The sequence below is a fragment of the Triticum dicoccoides genome, chromosome 7B, assembly GCF_002162155.2.
Source record: "Triticum dicoccoides isolate Atlit2015 ecotype Zavitan chromosome 7B, WEW_v2.0, whole genome shotgun sequence".
Classification (NCBI taxonomy): Eukaryota; Viridiplantae; Streptophyta; class Magnoliopsida; order Poales; family Poaceae; genus Triticum; species Triticum dicoccoides.
The window spans coordinates 499,613,137-499,622,151 of record NC_041393.1 but is presented as its reverse complement, the minus strand read 5'-3'; the positions used below and the strand labels follow the sequence as shown (position 1 = coordinate 499,622,151).

At 47.6% G+C, this 9,015-nt stretch overlaps 1 pseudogene; it reads right to left on the bottom strand.

Moving 5' to 3' along the window:
- Positions 1-292: 292 nt before the first annotated feature.
- The window catches only part of LOC119335418, a 120,152-nt pseudogene continuing 111,429 nt past the window's right edge, over positions 293-9,015 (bottom strand).

Here is a 9,015-nt window from a genome sequence, read left to right as displayed (position 1 = left end):
TGAAATCAACAAGTGCTTGAGACTTCACCGCCGTCCGAAGTACATACTTCAGTCCGTGTGGCCCAAGCTCTATAGCCCACTTGGCAATCCGGCCAGTCGCCTCCCGGTTCTGTATGATGTCACCCAAGGGAGCTGAACTGACCACTGTGATGGGGTGCCCTTGAAAATACTGCTTCAACTTCCGACTGGCCATGAAAACACCATAGACCAGCTTCTGCCAATGCGGATACCTTTGCTTGGATTCAATAAGCACTTCGCTGATATAATAAACCGGCCGCTGAACCGGATACTCCTTGCCTGCCTCCTTGCGTTCCACCACAATAGCCACGCTAACTGCCCGAGCATTGGCTGCTACGTATAATAATAGTGGCTCCTTGTCGACCGGAGCTGCAAGGACAGGCGGATTGGCTAACTGCCGCTTCAAGTCCTCAAATGCTTCATCAGCAGTCGGACTCCAAATGAAATGGTCTGTCTTCCTCAGCATTTGGTACAAAGGAATGGCCTTTTCTCCGAGGCGGCTGATAAACCGGCTTAGTGCGCCGATTCGGCCCGCCAAGCACTGAACATCATTGATGCACTTCGGTTTAGCCAGGGAGGTGATAGCTGTAATCTTCTCCGGATTAGCCTCAATTCCTCTATTAGACACCAGGAAACCTAGTAACTTGCCTGCCGGAACACCAAAGACACACTTGGCCGGATTAAGCACCATCTTGTAAACCCGCAAGTTGTCAAAGGTTTCCTTCAAGTCATCCACCAGCGTCTCCTTCTGCCTTGATTTTACTACAATATCATCCACATAGGCGTGCACATTGTGGCCGATCTGTTTATGCAGGCAATTCTGTACACACCGTTGATAGGTGGCTTGGGCACTCTTGAGTCCGAAGGGCATAGATACATAGCAGAAGGCTCCAAAGGGAGTAATAAACGCTGTTTTCTCCTGGTCCTTAACCGCCATTTTGATCTGATGATATCCAGAGTATGCATCCAAAAAACTCAAACGCTCACAACCCGCCGTGGCATCAATGATCTGGTCAATGCGGGGGAGGGCAAAAGGATCCGCTGGACATGCCCTGTTAAGATCTGTGTAATCCACACACATACGCCAAGTGCCATTTTTCTTAAGAACCAGCACCGGATTAGCAAGCCACTCTGGATGGAACACCTCAATGATAAAGCCAGCTGCCAAAAGCCTGGCCACTTCCTCTCCAATGGCCTTTCGCCTTTCTTCGTTAAACCGGCGGAGGAATTGCTTCACCGGTTTATACCTAGGATCCACATTAAGAGTGTGCTCAGCGAGTTCCCTCGGTACACCTGGCATGTCGGATGGTTTCCATGTGAAGATGTCCCGATTCTCACGGATGAACTCGATGAGCGCACTTTCCTATTTGGGATCCAAATTGGCACTGACAGTGAACTGCTTGGACGAATCGCCGGGCACGAAGTCAACAAGCTTGGTCTCAGCTGCCGATTTGAACTTCAGATCCGAATCATGCTCTATAGTTGGCTTCTTCAAAGGAGTCATATCCGCTGGATCAACATTGTCCTTATAGTACTTCAACTCCTCCGTGGCACAGACCGACTCTGCATAAGCCGCATCACCTTCCTCACATTCCAAAGCGACCCTACGGCTCCCATGAACCGTTATTGTCCCCTTGTAACCCGGCATTTTGAGCTGCAAGTAGATATAACAAGGCCGCGCCATGAACTTGGCGTAAGCCGGCCGGCCAAACAAGGCATGATATGGGCTCTGGATCTTCACCACCTCAAATGTTAGTTTTTCCGACCGGGAGTCGTGCTCGTCCCCAAAAGCCACGTCCAGGGCTATCTTACCAACAGGATATGCAGATTTGCCAGGCACCACACCATGGAGCACCGTATTAGACGGCCTGAGATCTTTGTCTGTTAAACCCATGCGACGGAATGTCTCATAGTATAGTATGTTAATACTGCTTCCTCCATCCATGAGTACCTTGGTGAATTTATAACCCCCCACCTGAGGGTCTACCACTAATGCTAGCTGGCCCGGATTATCAACCCGGGGCAGGTGATCCTCTCTGCTCCACACGATAGGCTGTTCCGACCAGCGCAAGTAACGTGGTAAGGCCGGTTCAGCAGAATTCACCGCTCGCTTGTGGAGTTTTCGGTCGCGTTTATCCAAGCTAGTTGTGAAAACATGATATTGCCCATTGTTCAACTGTTTTGGCTGGCTCTGATAACCCGACTGCTGCTGCTGCTGCTGCTGGCCGTTGATTATTCTGGTGATTGTGACCGCCCTGACTGCGACCTGAACCGGAAGCTCCATCGTGATCCGGCCCACGAAAACCAGATCCTGAACCGCCACCTGACCCGTGATCATACCGGAAGGCATTAGAGTTTTTAAACTCCTGCATGATATAACAATCCTTCCAAAGATGGTTAGCCGGCGCCTCCTTCGTCCCGTGCTTCGGGCAAGGCTGATTCATCAAATAACTCAAGCGGCTTGCGTTAGGATTGGGAGCCCCATTACGATTTGCCGCTTTACCTCTGCGCCGCTGCCCCCTGTCCTGTGCATTAGTGTTGGCCACAAAGTCCATGCTGCCATCCGCCTTGCGCTTGCCTCCGTTTCCATGACCCGCCGGTTTATACTGCTGCTGTTTGGAGTTGCTATTCTTCCTTCCCTTCCCTGCTTCATCATCATCAGTCTCGGGATCCTTGGTACTGTCCGAATCAGCATACTTCACTAGAGCGGCCATGAGGGTTCCCATGTCACTACAGAACCGCTTCATGCGTCCCAATTTCAATTTTAAAGGCTCAAACCGATAGTTGCCTTCCAGGGTTAAGATCGCAGAGTCAGCATTAATCCTGTCGGACGAGTGCAAAATTTCCGAAACGCGGCGCACCCAATGGGTCGTTGATTCTCCTTCCCCCTGGACACAAGCCGCCAGGTCTACTATGGATTTGGGCTGCTTACATGTATCCTTGAAATTCTGGATAAACCGGGCCCGCAACTGGGCCCATGAGCTGACAGAATTAGGCGGTAGGCTCTTCAACCAGGTACGCGCCGTGCCTTCAAGCATCATGGTGAAGTATTTTGCACATGCGGTCTCATCCACGTCTATCATCTCCATGGCCATCTCATAACTCTCTATCCACGCTTCAGGGGATAAATCAGCGGTGTAATTCGGCACCTTGCGTGGACCCTTGAAATCTTTGGGCAGGCGCACATTGCGTAAAGCGGGGATTAAACAAGGCACTCCCAAAGCGGATGCGACTCCTGGTCCGGCGAAGGTGGTAGGGCGAACCGGTGTAAGTTGATCCGCATCATCCTGCGCCGCTAACTCGGCTTCCCTCCGTGCCCGGGCCCGGTCCACCACATCCTAAGCATCGCGAACACCGCCTGCCGGGCTATTGCCATGGGCTGCTTCACGGCCTCGCGCATTGCTCGATATGGCCGGTTCATCCATGCGCCTGCTATAGCTCCGTCTTGGATGGGGCGTAGAGTGAATCCGATCACGGCTGTACGAGTATGCTTCCTGCTGAATCAACGCGGTCCGGAGAAGCTCCTTAACCCGGCGTGTCTCTATCGCTTGCGGAGAGTCCCCTTCGACTGGGATAGCCTCTAATCGCGCGGCGGCCGCAACAAGGTTGTCCATAGGATTAGAATAATGACCTGGGGGCGTCTGGACCGGTGGAAGAATCACAATGTTCTGCTGAGGAGGTTCCATCAGGCGAGGTTGGACCGTCCCCCCTGGTCCTGGTGCCTCAATCCGGTTTGTCTCCAGGTGCCGCGGTGGATTACTGGGTCCAGCTCCTAGAGTGTGAAAGAGATTCCGGGGATCAAACCCTAACGGCAGGCGTGACCTGTGCTTCCGCTTTAAGACCTCCTGTGATGCGTTCTGGTCAAGCATGAGCTTATAAGCCTGGGCGTCCAAAGCGGCCCGCTCTGCGGCCATCCTGTCTTTTTCTGCGGCCAGATCCGTTTTGGCTTGCACGATCTGCTCTCTCACCTTTGCAATTTCTGTATTATGGGCCTCCTGATCCGCCGGATTGTCCTCTGCCATGAGCGCGGCTAGTGTATCAAATAGATCAGATAGAACTTGAACCGGCGGGCGCACAAGGCCTCCTGCCCCTGCTGATCCGGAGAGCATTGCTGCGGCGATCGAAGAGTGATTCGCCGCCTGGGTGCTGGCCATGAATATTCCAACTCGGTTGACCTGGCCTGGGGGGTCCGGAATACTGTCGCCATCGGAACAGCCCCTAACCTGGTCGTCTTGTAACTGGTATAGTGATTCGGTCTCTCCGGTTGAGGACTCGTCGCTGGAATAGACGACAGCCTCGCTATCGTGTTCTGACTCGTCCTCACGCCCTTCTCCGTGGATGACTCCAACGAAGGCACGCTTCACGGCCGGTTTAGCCTGGGTAGATCTCGCACGCTGAGCCATCTCGACGAGGTCGATGCAGATGTCCGGCTCAGGCCCCGGCTCACCGATCTTGCCGATGAAAACGTGTATGCCACCAAAGGGGACCCGGTACCCGTACTCAATCGAATCGGCCTCGGGACCCCATCCTGCGTCGTCGATGTAGATCTTGCCACGACGACTCTTGGTCATCTGGCCCACAGCATAGCCTTCGAGTCCTTTGAGCTTGCCCTCCAAGATCGTCAAACCATCGTGCGATAGCCCCACGGTGGGCGCCAACTGTCGTGGATTTGTCACGGCAGATGTCCTAGTGAAAGGACTTAGTCGTGGAGCCATCGCCATGGGTTTACTTGAAGGGGTTAAAGCGGACACAAAGACACGAGGGTTTTATACTAGTTCGGCCCCTTCGATGAAGGTAAAGCCTACGTCTAGTTGTGATGGAATTGATATGGTCTCGATGGCTAGGGAGCAAACAAGCTTCGCCCAGGCTCGAGTTGTCGTTGTCTGTCTTGAACCGCCGCCGGATCGTCCCCTTATATACACGGGTGACGCCCGTCGGTCCATAGAGTCCCAACCGGTTCATACTCGTATCCCGGTTGGTATCTCTCTATTCCTAACTTACAATACAAGTTATACATCAAGTCGGTTTACGGCTACAGATTCTAAACCGACTATAGGCCTTGGGCCTTCATCTGCTTATACCACTAATGAAGTTAACCCGGCCCAAGTAGGCCGGTTTACGCCTAGTGGTAATATCCCCAACACCAAGCCTATGAGAATGCCAAGTTGTTTAAAGAAAAAGTTAAAAGATGGCATGACAAAAGGATACAAAAGCGTGAGTTTAATGTAGGTGATTACGTTTTGCTATAAAACTCTCGTTTAAGATTTTTTGAAGGAAAACTTCTCTGTAAATTGGAAGGTCCTTACATTATCGAGGATGTCTATCGTTTTAGTGCCATAAAAATCAACAACGCCGAAGGCACAAATCCGGAGGTGGTAAACGGTCAAAGAATCAAACATTATATCTCGGGTAATCCCATAAATGTTGAAACCAATGTTATTAACACCACAACCACGGAGAAGTACACAAGCGACACTTTCCAGAATGTTTCAGACTCCAAAAAGGAATAGGTATGAGGTACGGTAAGTAAACTGACCCCAAAACTGTTCTAATAGCAATTTCTCTCCGTTCTGGATATTTCAAAAATTAGGACAATTAAAAGTAGTCCGAAAGAGACACGAGGCATGCACGAGGGTGGAGGGTGCGCCCTACCCCTGGGCACGCCCCCTACCTCGTGGACACCTCGTGTGCCCTCCGGACTCCATTTTCTTGCACAATACTTCTTTGGTCGGTAAAAACTCATTATATAATCTCCCGAAGATTTTGACCATCATACCATGACAAAATCCCCTGTTTTCTTTTTGAGTTGTTTTCTACCAGAGTTTTCAAGGCCACGCATCATGTCGCCCTCCTCCTCCAACAACGCGGACGGCGATGCTTGTTTGATGCAGATGAAACTGAGAAGGGAGGATGCCGAGGGAGACACGATGGAGGAGGATGAAGTAGATTCACTTGAGGACCACCCTCCGGCTTCGGAGAGAGGCACTCTAGCTGGCATCTCCACTATTCCCAATCCCGATCAAGCAATAGGGACCACAAGCAACCATGAAGACCAAGAGGTCCGAGAAGGGCTTCCCCCTAGGAGGCCCTTACACAGGTTACATCGGAACGACTTTCATAATTTGGTTCATAATTATGGAGTGGAGAACACCCCTCATACATATATACCCTCCAATTGGGACATATCCCGTCCAAGTGAAAGCAATGCAGGGAAGAGCTCTTGGGGGCCTGAAAATAAGCATCTTATGGAGGACATTCAGAAGAATGCAAATATGCTCCAACGTGTGCTGCAAGAACTGCAAGTTCTGAAGGGTGGATTAATGAAGCTAACGGAATCATCAACAACTCCATCATCACCGCCTCCGAAGAAAGAGACAAATACATGGGTATGGACACTCCCCTTGGCAACTGCCAAGCTTGGGGGAGGTGTCCCTGTATCGTATCACCATCACACTTCTATCTTTATCGTTTTTCTTAGTTCGATCCTTTTGGTTATATCTTGATCTAGTAGAATGAAGTTTTAGTATGATCTAGCTTTGAGTTTTGTTTTGATCTGTACCTATGTAATCAAGTCCGTGAGTTATATAATAAAGAGTAGTTTTGAGTTGAGGGCTTTGCTATCTTGCTATGATCTTGAGGGAATTAAAGAAAGAATAAAAAGAAATAAAAGATCATATTGATCTTATGGAGAGTAATGACTTCACATATAAAGAGTATGATGAATAAAAGTTGTTGAGAGTTGACATACATAGTTTTGGTCATCATTGCAATTAATAGGAAGTAATAAATAAAGAGAGGTTTTCACATATAAATATACTATCTTGGACATCTTTTGTGATTGTGAGCACTCATTAAAATATGACATGCTAAAAGGTTGATGTTGGACAAGGAAGACAACGTAATGGGTTATCTTTTCTTATCTCCGAATAAGTTATATTGTCATGGATCATTCAACATGTTGAGCTTGCCTTTCCCCCTCTTGCTAGCCAAATTCTTTGCACCAAGTAAAGATACTACTTGTGCTTCCAAACATCCCTAAACCCAGTTTTGCCATGAGAGTCCACCATACAAGAGTCATGGATTGAGTAAGATCCTTCAAGTAAGTTGTCATCGGTGCAACAATAAAAATTGCTCTCTAAATATGTATGATCTATTAGTATGAAGAAAATAAGCTTTATACGAGCTTGTGATATGGAAGAAATAAAAGCGACAGACTGCATAATAAAGATCCCTATCACAAGTGGCAATATAAAGTGACGTTCTTTTGCATTAAGATTTTGTGCATCCAACCATAAAAGCGCATGACAACCTCTGCTTCCCTCTATGAAGGGCCTATCTTTTATTTTTACCTTCTACTTTCATACAAGAGTCATGGTGATCTTCACCTTTACTCTTTACACTTTATCATGTGGCAAGAACTATGTGTTGGAAAGATCATGATACATATATCCACTTGGATGTAGGTTTTCATAAAATATTACTATTGACATTACCCTTGAGGTAAAAGGTTGGGAGGCAAAACTATAAGCCCCTATCTTTCTCAGTATCCGATTGAAACTTTGTACCCATAAGTATCGCGTGAGTGTTAGCAATTCTGAAAGACTAGATGATAGTTGAGTATGTGGACTTGCTAAAAAGCTCTTATATTTGACTCTTTCCGATGTTATGATAAATTGCAATTGCTTCAGTGACTGAGATCATAGTTTGTTAGTTTTCAATGAAGTTTCTGATTCATACTTCACATTATGAATAGATTGTTACTTTACCATAAGAAATCATATGACAATATATGTTGTTGTTCTAAAGATGATCATGATGCGCTCATGTTCGTATTTTATTTTTATCGACACCTCTATGTCTAAACATGTGGATATATTTTTCGATATCGGCTTTCCCTTGAGGACAAGCGAGGTCTAAGCTTGGGGGAGTTGATACGTCCATTTTGCATCATGCATTTATATCAATATTTATTGCATTATGGGCTGTTATTACACGTTATATCACAATACTCATGCCTTTCCTCTCTTATTCTATAAGGGTTACATGAAGAGGGGAATGCTGGCAGCTGGAATTCTGGACTGGAAAAGGAGCAAATATTAGAGACCTATTGCACAACTTGAAAAGTCCTGAAACTTCATGGAGATCAGTTTTGGAATATATTAAAAATATTGGGCGAAGAAAGCACCAGAGGGGGGCCACCAGTCAGCCACGAGGGTGGAGGGCGCACCTCCCTGCCTCGTGGGCCCCCTGACAGGCCCCCGAATCCCATCTTCTGCTATATGGTGTCTTTTGCCCTGGAAAAAAAATCATAGAGAAGTTTTCGGGACGAATCGCCATTGTCTTGAGGCGGAATCTGGGCAGGACCAATCTAGGGCTCCGGCGGAGCTGTTCTACCGGGGAAACATCCCTCTGGGAGGGGGAAATCATCGCCATCATCGTCACCATCGATCCTCTCATCGGGAGGGGGACAATCTCCGTCAACATCTTCACCAGCACCATCTCCTCTCAAACCCTAGTTCATCTCTTGTATCCGATCTTTGTATCAAAACCTCAAATTGGTACCTGTGGGTTGCTAGTAGTGTTGATTACTCCTTGTAGTTGATGCTAGTTGGTTTATTCAGTGGAAGATCATATGTTCAGATCCATAGTGCTATTCAATACTCCTCTGATTATGAACATGAATATGTTTTGTGAGTAGTTACACTTGTTCCTAAGGATATGAGAGAAGTCTTGTTATAAGTAATCATGTGAATTTGGTATTCATTTGATATTTTGATGAGATGTATGTTGTCTTTCCTCTAGTGGTGTTATGTGAACGTCGACTACATGACACTTCACCATGATTTGGTCCTAGGGGAAGGCATTGGGAAGTAATAAGTAGATGATGGGTTTCTAGAGTGAAAGAAGCCTAAACCCTAGTTTATGCGTTGCTTCGTAAGGGACTGGTTTGGATCCATATGTTTCATGCTATGGTTAGGTTTACCTTAATTCTTCTTT